We start from the raw sequence: 9,937 nt of genomic DNA on the forward strand, positions 1-9,937 counted from the left end.
GTGAGGCGTTGAGGAGGGCACATCCCCTTTCATATACGGAATAATTTCTGTTCGTTTTAAGATTTTTTTTATTTAAAACTTTTTTTATTTAAAGGCTGCGAAAGCGGGGGATTTGGGGGGCGGCCGCCCCCCAACTGTGCCTCCTAATCCCTGTACGTTTTAAGGTTCGACCTTGTAACTCAGCCTCTTTAACTCTTTAGAAAACGTAGTTTTTTTCAAATAATTTTTGTAGGATAAGCAACACCATTTCCTCACACCAACCATTTCCCCAAACACATCCAATCTAAATTTTGACAAAGCCATTTTGTTCGACGTAGTGAAAAAGTCCGGAACTTATGATTTTAAGGATGACCCTCTCCCCACAGCCCTCAGGGCAAGGGTTGTAAATAATGTCCTGGGGGGCAGATAAGGTTTTTTTTTATAGACCAAGTTGTTGTATAAACTTCAAAAATGACTCATTTTTTGGAAAATTGAAAGGGCAAGTGCCCTTTTTCATTTTGGAAAGTGATTAGAGATCAACTAATGCCCCTCTCACGGCCACCATTTCTCCAAACACATCAAATCAAAACATTGAGATAACCCTTTTGTTCAATGTAGTTTAAAGTTCTGAAAATTAGGTCTTTGAGGATGATAACCCCCCTCACAGCCCTCAGGGCAAGGGTTATAATTTATGCCCTGGGGGTATATAAGGTCTTTATAGAAAGTGCCATCGTAGCAACTCAAAAAGGGCTCATTCGATTGGAAATCGAAAGGGCTAGTGCCCTTCTTTATAGTCGAAAGTGATTGGAAGGCTTGACATTTTTATAGTAAGGTTTATCGTGGGGACAGTGTATTATTTTTGTTTTTTTGTTTATACCAGGGCACTTCGTATCAAATGAGGTGTCATAGTAACTTTGAAAAGGGCTCAATATTTTGAAAATAGAAAGGGCTAATACCCTGTTTAGCAGTCGAAAGTAATTTGAGGGCAACTAGTCCCCATTCCATGCCCTCCCTTCCATTTGCCCAATATGTTTAAAAACTAAATGTTGCCTTAAGATTAAATCAAAATGCTCCGTGTTAATGCTAATTCCCAATAAGGCACCTCAACAGTATGCCAAGAATGACTGAGGGCATTATGTTCAAACTTTTGGGGCTACTTCTTATTTTAAAACTTAATGAATTCAAAATAGCGTAAATGTATCAAAGCTATCAAAGGAAGTACAGATTATTTTTTTTTTTGCGAATGGTATCAAGGTATCTATTTCAGATCAAATAGAGGAGGTATAAAATTAAATTAAGCTCAGCTATTTGTGACCAGATTTTTAAAACGGTGTATGTTGTTAAAAATTGCTGAACATTTTTCTCCAGCACACAAATAGCAGGCCAAACTATAAAGTCTTAAAAAAACCGAAAGGATTTAAAGAATTATTCTTTTTCTTCTGAAAAGACTATGTAAATATAAAACGAATATAAATTAATTAAAAAACTTTTTCCACAAAATAAGTGTTTCAAAGAAAAGTAAAGAACTCCATTAAACCAAAATGAGCAAAAATAAAATCAAATAATCTACCAAGCGTGAAACTCCCACAGATCAGCATTGATAAACAAATAAAACCGATAACGAACAGAAATTACAATAAATAACCAAACTCAGAACGAGCAAAATTAACATGAGTAGGGCTCAAAACCTCTGCCTTCCCACGGCCAGGACATAATATGCACTTTACTGATAAAAATACAAATGAATGTGCATTGTCAGTTTAATATGCACATACTTATATTTAGTAATTTAAATATTATTTGATTTATTAAAGTTATAAAAGTAAAAAAAATATTTTAAGTAAAAGTACTTTGAGGCCTAATGGACCTTTACTTTTGGCAGCACTATTTTGTTGCCTCTGACTGTTGATCCTTAAACAGTTTTTGATTAATGCCAAAGGCTAGATATGTGAAAACGGATTTGTTAATATCAATAAGCGTGTCACAATAAGACGTGTGACTTATCTTTAAATCAGTTGTCGTAGTTTCAATTTGCTATAAAAGTAAAAATAATATTACTTAGTTTTTACATGGTTTGATGTGTTTTACAAAGTGAAAATTTGAATGCTATTGCTGCGAGTTGCTTATTTTTGATTGTCAAGGTACAATAAGAAAAGAGAGAAGAAAAAAAAACAGAGAAAGAGACCAAAGGAGAATACTTTTTTTTTTTAAATTGACATGTAAATAAGTGTGAATTAAAATAAAGGGTGCTTATAATGTAGGAAGTGGCTTCTAGTTTCCCTTCTTTCTTGTACTGTTTAATGCATAAAAAAAATACAATTTTGACTGTTTTAATTGTTCCTTAGGGTAAAAAATTCATCATAATTTTTATAAAGTATTTTTAAGACAAATAATACAAAATAAGTCGTTTCAATAAAAGACAGATGCCCTGTTTAAGAAAAATCCAGTTAATTTTCAACTTGAAAATAAGCCTAATCCGGATATTAGGAAGAATTCTAATGTCCTGGGTGAAAAGCACTAAGACAAATAGTACAAAATAAGTCGTCTCAATAAAAGACAGATGCCGTGATTAAGAAAAATCCGGTTAATTTTTGGATTCGTTTTAAGGCGTAGACTTCTTTCCATTTCATTATAGGTGTCCCTGACTGGGGAAGGGGCATTCAAGGGAAAGAGAGGTCTTTGTAAGGATGTGGCGTTATATGTTCTAGAACAAAATGGCGTAAGTCCAAATGTCTGTAAAAGAAGGGATTTTCTATAAAATAAGAGCATAAAAAATATTTATCATTTATGACTGAGTTGCGTGGTTTTGACCTATATTTTGTACAATTCTATTCAGTTTTATTTAGGCTAGAAATTGTTCTTGTGTTTTTATTTGTTTTCAATTTTTATCTGGGCATCTTAATCTTATATTAATGTAAAATGTATCTGTAAATCGTTGAGAAGTTCAGTAAAGTCTGAATTCAAAATATTTTTTTTCAAGAGGAAGAGGTCCCCTGTTTTTCTTTTTTCTTTAAGCTCTATGTGCCTTTGTTCTAATTTGATATAAGGTCCTTTAGAACAACTAAATAAATTTCATAAAAAAAGTTTTCAAAAAAGCAGATACTTTAAATTGACACTTTAGTCTAAAGACACTTTAGTCTAAAGACCTTTCGGTGATACAACTCCCCTCATTTATGTCTACAATTTGAGCTCTTTTACGTTCTAGCATCGCTTTTTACTTTTAATAGAAAATGCCTATTCTTAAAACTATATTCTCCTAAAACTTAGAAAAGAAAATTACAAAAAAAAAACAAGTGAACGTTACATTTCAAAAATTGTGAAGTTTGGCAGTGAGCATCTAATAATGCCGTCTAAGATTCATCTATAGAAGTCATTATGGCAATCTTATTAACCTAATAAGGTTATGTTCATGGTAATGGTAATCTTAGGTACCTTAATGGTAAACTTAACCTTAATGATAAAAGGGTAGTCTTAGGTGCCTAAGATGCATCTTCTTAATAATTCTTTATTGTTTTTAAGTTAGGACTTTACTCTTTGGAATGATATTAACTGACTCCTTGACTATTTTAATGAAAATCTAAAGAACGTTTCCAATTGGACGAGTTTAAAATAATCGTTAATATTTGTTTCAGCCTATCCTGATACCAATTATAAGAATTCTCGAAGTGGAGAATTTGAACAAGGGCCATCTACATCCTCATATTGGTTTACCGGAGAAAAAAAGAGATTTAACGGTAAGTTACAATATTATTACCACCGAATATAACCAGAGTTAATTTCAAAATCTTCTAAACTACACGGTAGGTGTTTTAAGCACAAGAGATGGTGGTTGGAAACCTTTCAAAAAGAAAAAAATCCCTGATTTTGTCTGTGGAAAATCTAGAATCTAACCCAAAAATAATCTCTTTGCCTTTCTATTCATTAGAAAAGTGACGGGAAAACATTGGTCCGGAGAATTAAAATGTAGGGAGCTTGTCTTTGGCCGCAACTTTGAGCATAAAGTAGTTACAAATTGCAAATACGACAATGCCATCTATTTCATAACTTAGATAAAAATGTACCTTCAAAATCAAAGTGCCGAAACCGAATGAAATTTACGTCTAAAAAACTTTGATTTTTACTTAGTAAGTTGAATCTCAGGATTTTAGGATGAATTCTAATGTCCTGGGTGAAAACCACTAAGACAAATAGAACAAAAAAAGTCGTTTAAGTAAAAGACAGATGCCGTGTTTAAGAAAAATACTAATGAATTCTAATGTTCTGGGTGAAAACTACTAAGACAAATAATAAAAAATAATTAGTTTCAATAAAATAAAGATGCCGTGTTTAAGGAAAATCCGGTTAATTTTCAACTTGAAAAGAAGCCTAATCCGGATATTAGGAAGAATTCTGATGTCCTGGGTGAAAAGCATTATGACAAATAATACAAAATAAGTCGTTTCAATAAAAAATAGAGAGTTGTTCAATGGCTCATTTTAAAGGAAATCTCTAGATCTAGCGCCTTTTGCACTTAATTTTTTTTATTAATTATTTTTCACGAAAAACTTAATTTTGTATATACAATATTGATCAATGACGTCATAGTCGTTGGATGTAGTACATAAAAGCTCGATCATCGAATTTAAGCTGAAACTAAGTAAAGGACAATTATGCCTCCATATATTCACAGTGATGTATAAGATTTCCCATTACATCTGTAAACTGTTCCACAGTTGCCGGTCCATACCTTGGAAGCTTTTCACTAAACATGCAACATTTCTTTTGGATATTACTATGAAGTTTTGCGAAAGCATCTCTAGCTGACTTTTCAACAAAATCTATTCTTTCAGAGATAATTTTAATCTTTATTTTTGAATATTTTTTGTAATCCCGGTAAAACATTCGTAAAATTTTTCTCAGTTTACAAAGATCAGCCTGTGCGTTCTTTGCAGCTTGTGTAAACTACAAAAATATCCATGGTATCCGAGCAATAGTTTGAATATTTCAATACAAGCTGGAAAAATACCTTAAAATGTTAAAATTAGTTTTATTTTTGGTTAGGTTCTAACTACCCGATGTGGGATTGACTATGTATTTTCAGACCAAAAAATTACATTTTTTAATATATATTTTATTTTTCAGTTTAGAATCGCTAAAGTTATTATGTAAACTGCAAAAATATTTATGATATCTGAGCAATAATTTTAATTTTTTCATTCAAACTAACAAAATACCTGAAAATTTAAAAATTAGTTTTATTTTTTGTTAGGTTATGGATACCTGATACAAGTTATAAGAAGTGTTAATTAGATGAAAATATTATTTCTTGTTTTGTAATAAGATGCCTTCTAAGCGAGTTATTATACGTAATTTAAAAAAACAGTACTATACAAAAAGCAGAGACAACATCATGGAAAGAAAAAAGCAAAGGTATTCAACTGACAAGGCGTATCGAGAAGTAATAATTGAGAGAGCAAAACAAAACAGCAAGATGTGTTATCACAATGATGAAGATTATAGACATGCGAAAATTGATACAGCCAAACAAAAGAGTAAGGAACGGTATGATAATGATGAAGATTACCGAAACAAACATAAGAAAAAAGTTGCTACCAGAATAATGGGTAGATACTGGGGTGACAAAAGCTATAATGAAAAAATTAAATTCTCTGCGAGGTTGTACCGAAGAACGCATAAGGACAAAGGGAAAAATTACATTCAGAAATACAAGAAGATGGCAAAAATGCAGGCTGATCTTTGTAAATTGAGAAACATTTTACGCATGTTTTATCGGGATCACGAAAAGTATTCAAAATTACAGATTAAAATTCTCTTTGAAAGAGCGGATGCTGTTGAAAAGTCGGCTAGAAATTCTTTGGCAAAGCTTCATAGTAATATCCAAAAGAAATGTTGTCAGTTTAACGAAAAGCTTCCAAGGTATGGCTTGGCAACTGCGGAACAGTTTATAGATGCAATGGAAAATGTTCGACAACACAGTGAATATACGGAGGCGTACTTCTTAGAAAATTCGTAAATTAATTTTGGAAGGAGTAATTGCAGTTTATGTAGCAGCAATAAAAATATATATACAAGCATACCTATCAACAGCGAAGGAAAAGCAATGTTTTTCAATTATGGCGAAAACGAGCCTGTTAGGGTTATTAGTAAATGTGTTTGTAAGACTAATGATTTAGAACAAATTCCTGGAACACCGACTCAAGAAAAAAACAATTCTAACTGTGTTTTAAACAGTTCGTTTAGTTCTACTGAATATTTGGCAAAAAATTCTCTGTGTAGTAGAACAAACTGTCCTGAAAAGTACGAGACAACTATTGAAAAATGCTCTAAAACTAGATCTGACAAGGAAATTATGATGGCTGAAGTCACCTATAACAATCTGAGTAAACATTCAAAACCAAACATTGGGCAGCAGGTTACTTGGCAATTTCATCCTGATATCTACAAGCTCTATCCGACGGATATAGAATTATGTCAAATTCTTTTTGATATCCTTGAAAATAATATAATATTAAAATTTTCAACTGATAAAGTGTTTAATTTCTACCTTGGTGGTTTGGATTATTGTGAAATCAATTATCCGGGTTGCAGCGGTAGCTAGCAACCTAGTAAGAGACGATCACGTCCAATGTTAAGAAATATAAAAACCCATAGTTCCTAACAAAGGAGTCAGATCAAAACAAAAAGTACACCATTAGAACCGCCTTGTCCGAAACCCCTGTATAGGAAACTTTCTGTCCCTTGGCTTGAACAGCAAGGGAAATATATTGGCTTGAAAATCAAGAAAATTGACTTTAACCACGTTATTCTCCCCAAACGGGATATTTTTTTTCTTTTTTTTTTTCTTTTCCACAGATAGCTTGGCACTGGAATATCCTAGAGGGTTGTTCAATAGTTCATTTTAAAGGAAATTAATTGGGTTAAAAATCTATAGTAACTAAAATAAATTATTTCTAAAAAAGAATAAATTTTTCCACCAAAAACTGCATTTTTGATGTCTTTTCACACTGCAGTCTTTCAAACATAATCTTATACCAGTTATTATAATAAAGATCGAACTCTTCCCTATACTAACTTGCATACGCAACTTCACTATAGTTAAGATTACAGTATTTATATTATGCATCATTATAAATTATAAAAGGTTCAAATATTCGAAGATTATAGAGTTAAAAATTTTCCCACCCCGGGAATCGAACCCGAGCCTGTTAAGTGAAAGTCAACTATCCTAGCCACTAGACCATATTGAACCATAAAGAAGTATGATTTAAGAGCCATATGCGTATTATTATTTCACCTTACCAATTATAATAAGGCCAAAACAAAATCGTCGACTAGCAACCTTACTTTTGACACATTAGTTAAATCTTCATCAGGCTTAAAAAATGTTTTGCTAGTTTTACATGAAAGAACGAACCTTAGTCCATATATCCGGGTTGCAGCGGTAGCTAGCAACCTAGTAAGAGACGATCACCTCCAATGTTAAGAAATATAAAACCCCCCAACTCCTAAAAAAAGAGTCAGATCAAAACAAAAAGTACACCATTAGAACCGCCTTGTCCGAATCCTCTATAAAGGAAACTTACCTCCCTTTGGCTTGAATAACAAAGAAAATATATTGGCTTGAAAATCAAGAAAATTGACTTTTACCACGTTATTCTCCACAAACGGGATATTTTTTTCTTTCCGCTTTTTCTTTCTGCTCAGCTAGCTGGGCACTGGAAAATCATAGAGAGCTGTATAATAGCTCATTTTAAAGGAAATTGCAACATCTAGTCACTTTTGTATTTAAAAATAAAATACTTTTTAAAGTAGAATCAATTTTGTCAAAAAAATTGCATTTTTGATGTATTTTCATACTGCAGTCTTTTCAAAGATATTTGAATTTTGAAGCAATAAAACAGTCCATGTAATGAACTCTATAGTAATAATAGCTACTTGTCTCAATAGTAACCGAAACTCCTGGAACCAAAATTTTCTTTTTTGGCTTAATCGCTAAAATTATTATGTAAACTGCAAAAATATTTATGATGCCTAATCAGTAATAGTAATTTTTTAATTTAAACAACAAAAATACATGAAAATTCTAAAATTAGTTTTGCTTTTTGTCTCCTGGAAGAAATTTTTTTTTCATCTCAGTTCAAATTTATTATTGTATCCTGTAACCCGTAAAGTACATATCTCCATATTATTGTCTCATAATTGCAATTATTTTAGTTTTCAGTCCAGAATCACTAAACTTATTATTTAAACTGCAAAAATATTTATGGTGTCTAACCAATAATACTAATTTTGTAATTCAAACAAGATAAATACCTGAAAATTTTAAAATTAGTTTTGTTTTATGCTAGGTTTTAGATACTCGACACGGGATTTTGTGTGCTTATTATAATAAAGATCGAACTCTTCCCTATACTAACTTGCATACGCAACTTCACTATAGTTAATATAGTTAAGATTACAGTATTTATATTATACATCATTATAAATTATAAAAGGTTCAAATATTCGAAGATTATAGAGTTAAAAATTTTCCCACACCGGGAATCGAACCCGAGCCTGTTTTATAGTAGAGAACGAACTCTTGCCCTTAGTTACCTATGTCTTGTCAAATTAGCTAATTAATTTCACCTGATTTTGTTTTAAAAATAATTCCCACACCGGGATTCGAACCCAAGCCAATTGGTTAAAAGCCAACTATCCTAAACCACTAGACCATATGAGATATGTGTAAAAAGCTAATTAATTGTTTTATGATATTATAATAAAGAACGACCTCTTGCCTATACTAAATTTTATACGCCACTTAATTATAGTATAGGTTAGTACTTCAACAGATAGCATGGCACTGGAACATCGTAGAGAGTTGTTCAATGGCTCATTTTAAAGGAATTACTATAAGGAACAAACTCTAGCCTATAGTAACTAAAATATAAAAATAAATTATTACATAATTACAAAAATATCTTATTTGTCAACTGAAACTAGAATAATTCCTGAAAATTTAAAATACTTTTTTTTATTTAACTGAAAACGGCAAAAATATTTATGGTGTCAGAGCAATAATTTTAATTTTGTAAATTAAATCAGAAAAATACTTTAAAATTTTAAAATTAGTTTGGTTTTTCTTTTGCATCAGTTGACTCGTTACGCCAGAAAAAAATTAAGCAACGCTAAGCCTAAAATGATTTGTGCTAAAATCATCATACTCTTTTTATTATATGTTTTGGAAATTCTGAAATGAGGCCTATTACATTTACAATAAGGAACGAACTGTAACCCATAGTAACTTAAGTATTAAATGTAACAGTTTGTGGTCATAATAATGAGTGTAATCCGGATTGCAGCGGTAGCTAGTTTACAGTAAAGAACGATCTCTCATCCATAGTAACTGATAAATGGTGGTTCCAGGGGTAGTTACTTGAGGTTCGTCTCTTACTATTTCAAAGAAGAAAAAGCCGTAGGATTTTTCCTGTTTGTAATGATATAGCATAAAAGAAAACCCAAGTGGTAACTGATTCACAGTATCCGGGTTGCAGCAGTAGCTAGCATTGCAGTAAAGAACGATTTCTCGCCTATATTTTACAATATACAATAAAGAACGACACCTTGCCCATGTTAACTAAAACATAAATAGGGATTATGTAATTTCCAATAGTATCATGGCTGTAGAGATGGCTGAAACCTAGTCTGGGTTGCAGCGGTAGCTAGCAACCTAGTAAGAGACGATCACCTCCAATGTCAAGAAATATAAAACCCCCCAACTCCTAAAAAAAGAGTCAGATCAAAACAAAAAGTACACCATTAGAACCGCCTTGTCCGAATCCTCTATAAAGGAAACTTACCTCCCTTTGGCTTGAATAACAAAGATTATAATAAAGAACGACCTCTTGCCTATACTAAATTTTATACGCCACTTAATTATAGTATAGGTTATCTGGGTTGCTACAGTAAAGAACGA

At 31.9% G+C, this 9,937-nt stretch overlaps 1 non-coding gene across 1 annotated transcript; it reads right to left on the bottom strand.

Moving 5' to 3' along the window:
* Positions 1-8,628: 8,628 nt before the first annotated feature.
* On the bottom strand, positions 8,629-8,701 carry TRNAK-UUU (transfer RNA lysine (anticodon UUU)). Its single transcript has one exon. It is a non-coding gene; the product is annotated as a tRNA-Lys (tRNA).
* Between the last annotated feature and the right edge of the window lie 1,236 nt (positions 8,702-9,937).

The sequence above is a fragment of the Artemia sp. Qi Xiang Cuo genome, chromosome 21 (genome assembly GCF_049724085.1).
Source record: "Artemia sp. Qi Xiang Cuo chromosome 21, ASM4972408v1, whole genome shotgun sequence".
Lineage (NCBI taxonomy): Eukaryota > Metazoa > Arthropoda > Branchiopoda > Anostraca > Artemiidae > Artemia > Artemia sp. Qi Xiang Cuo.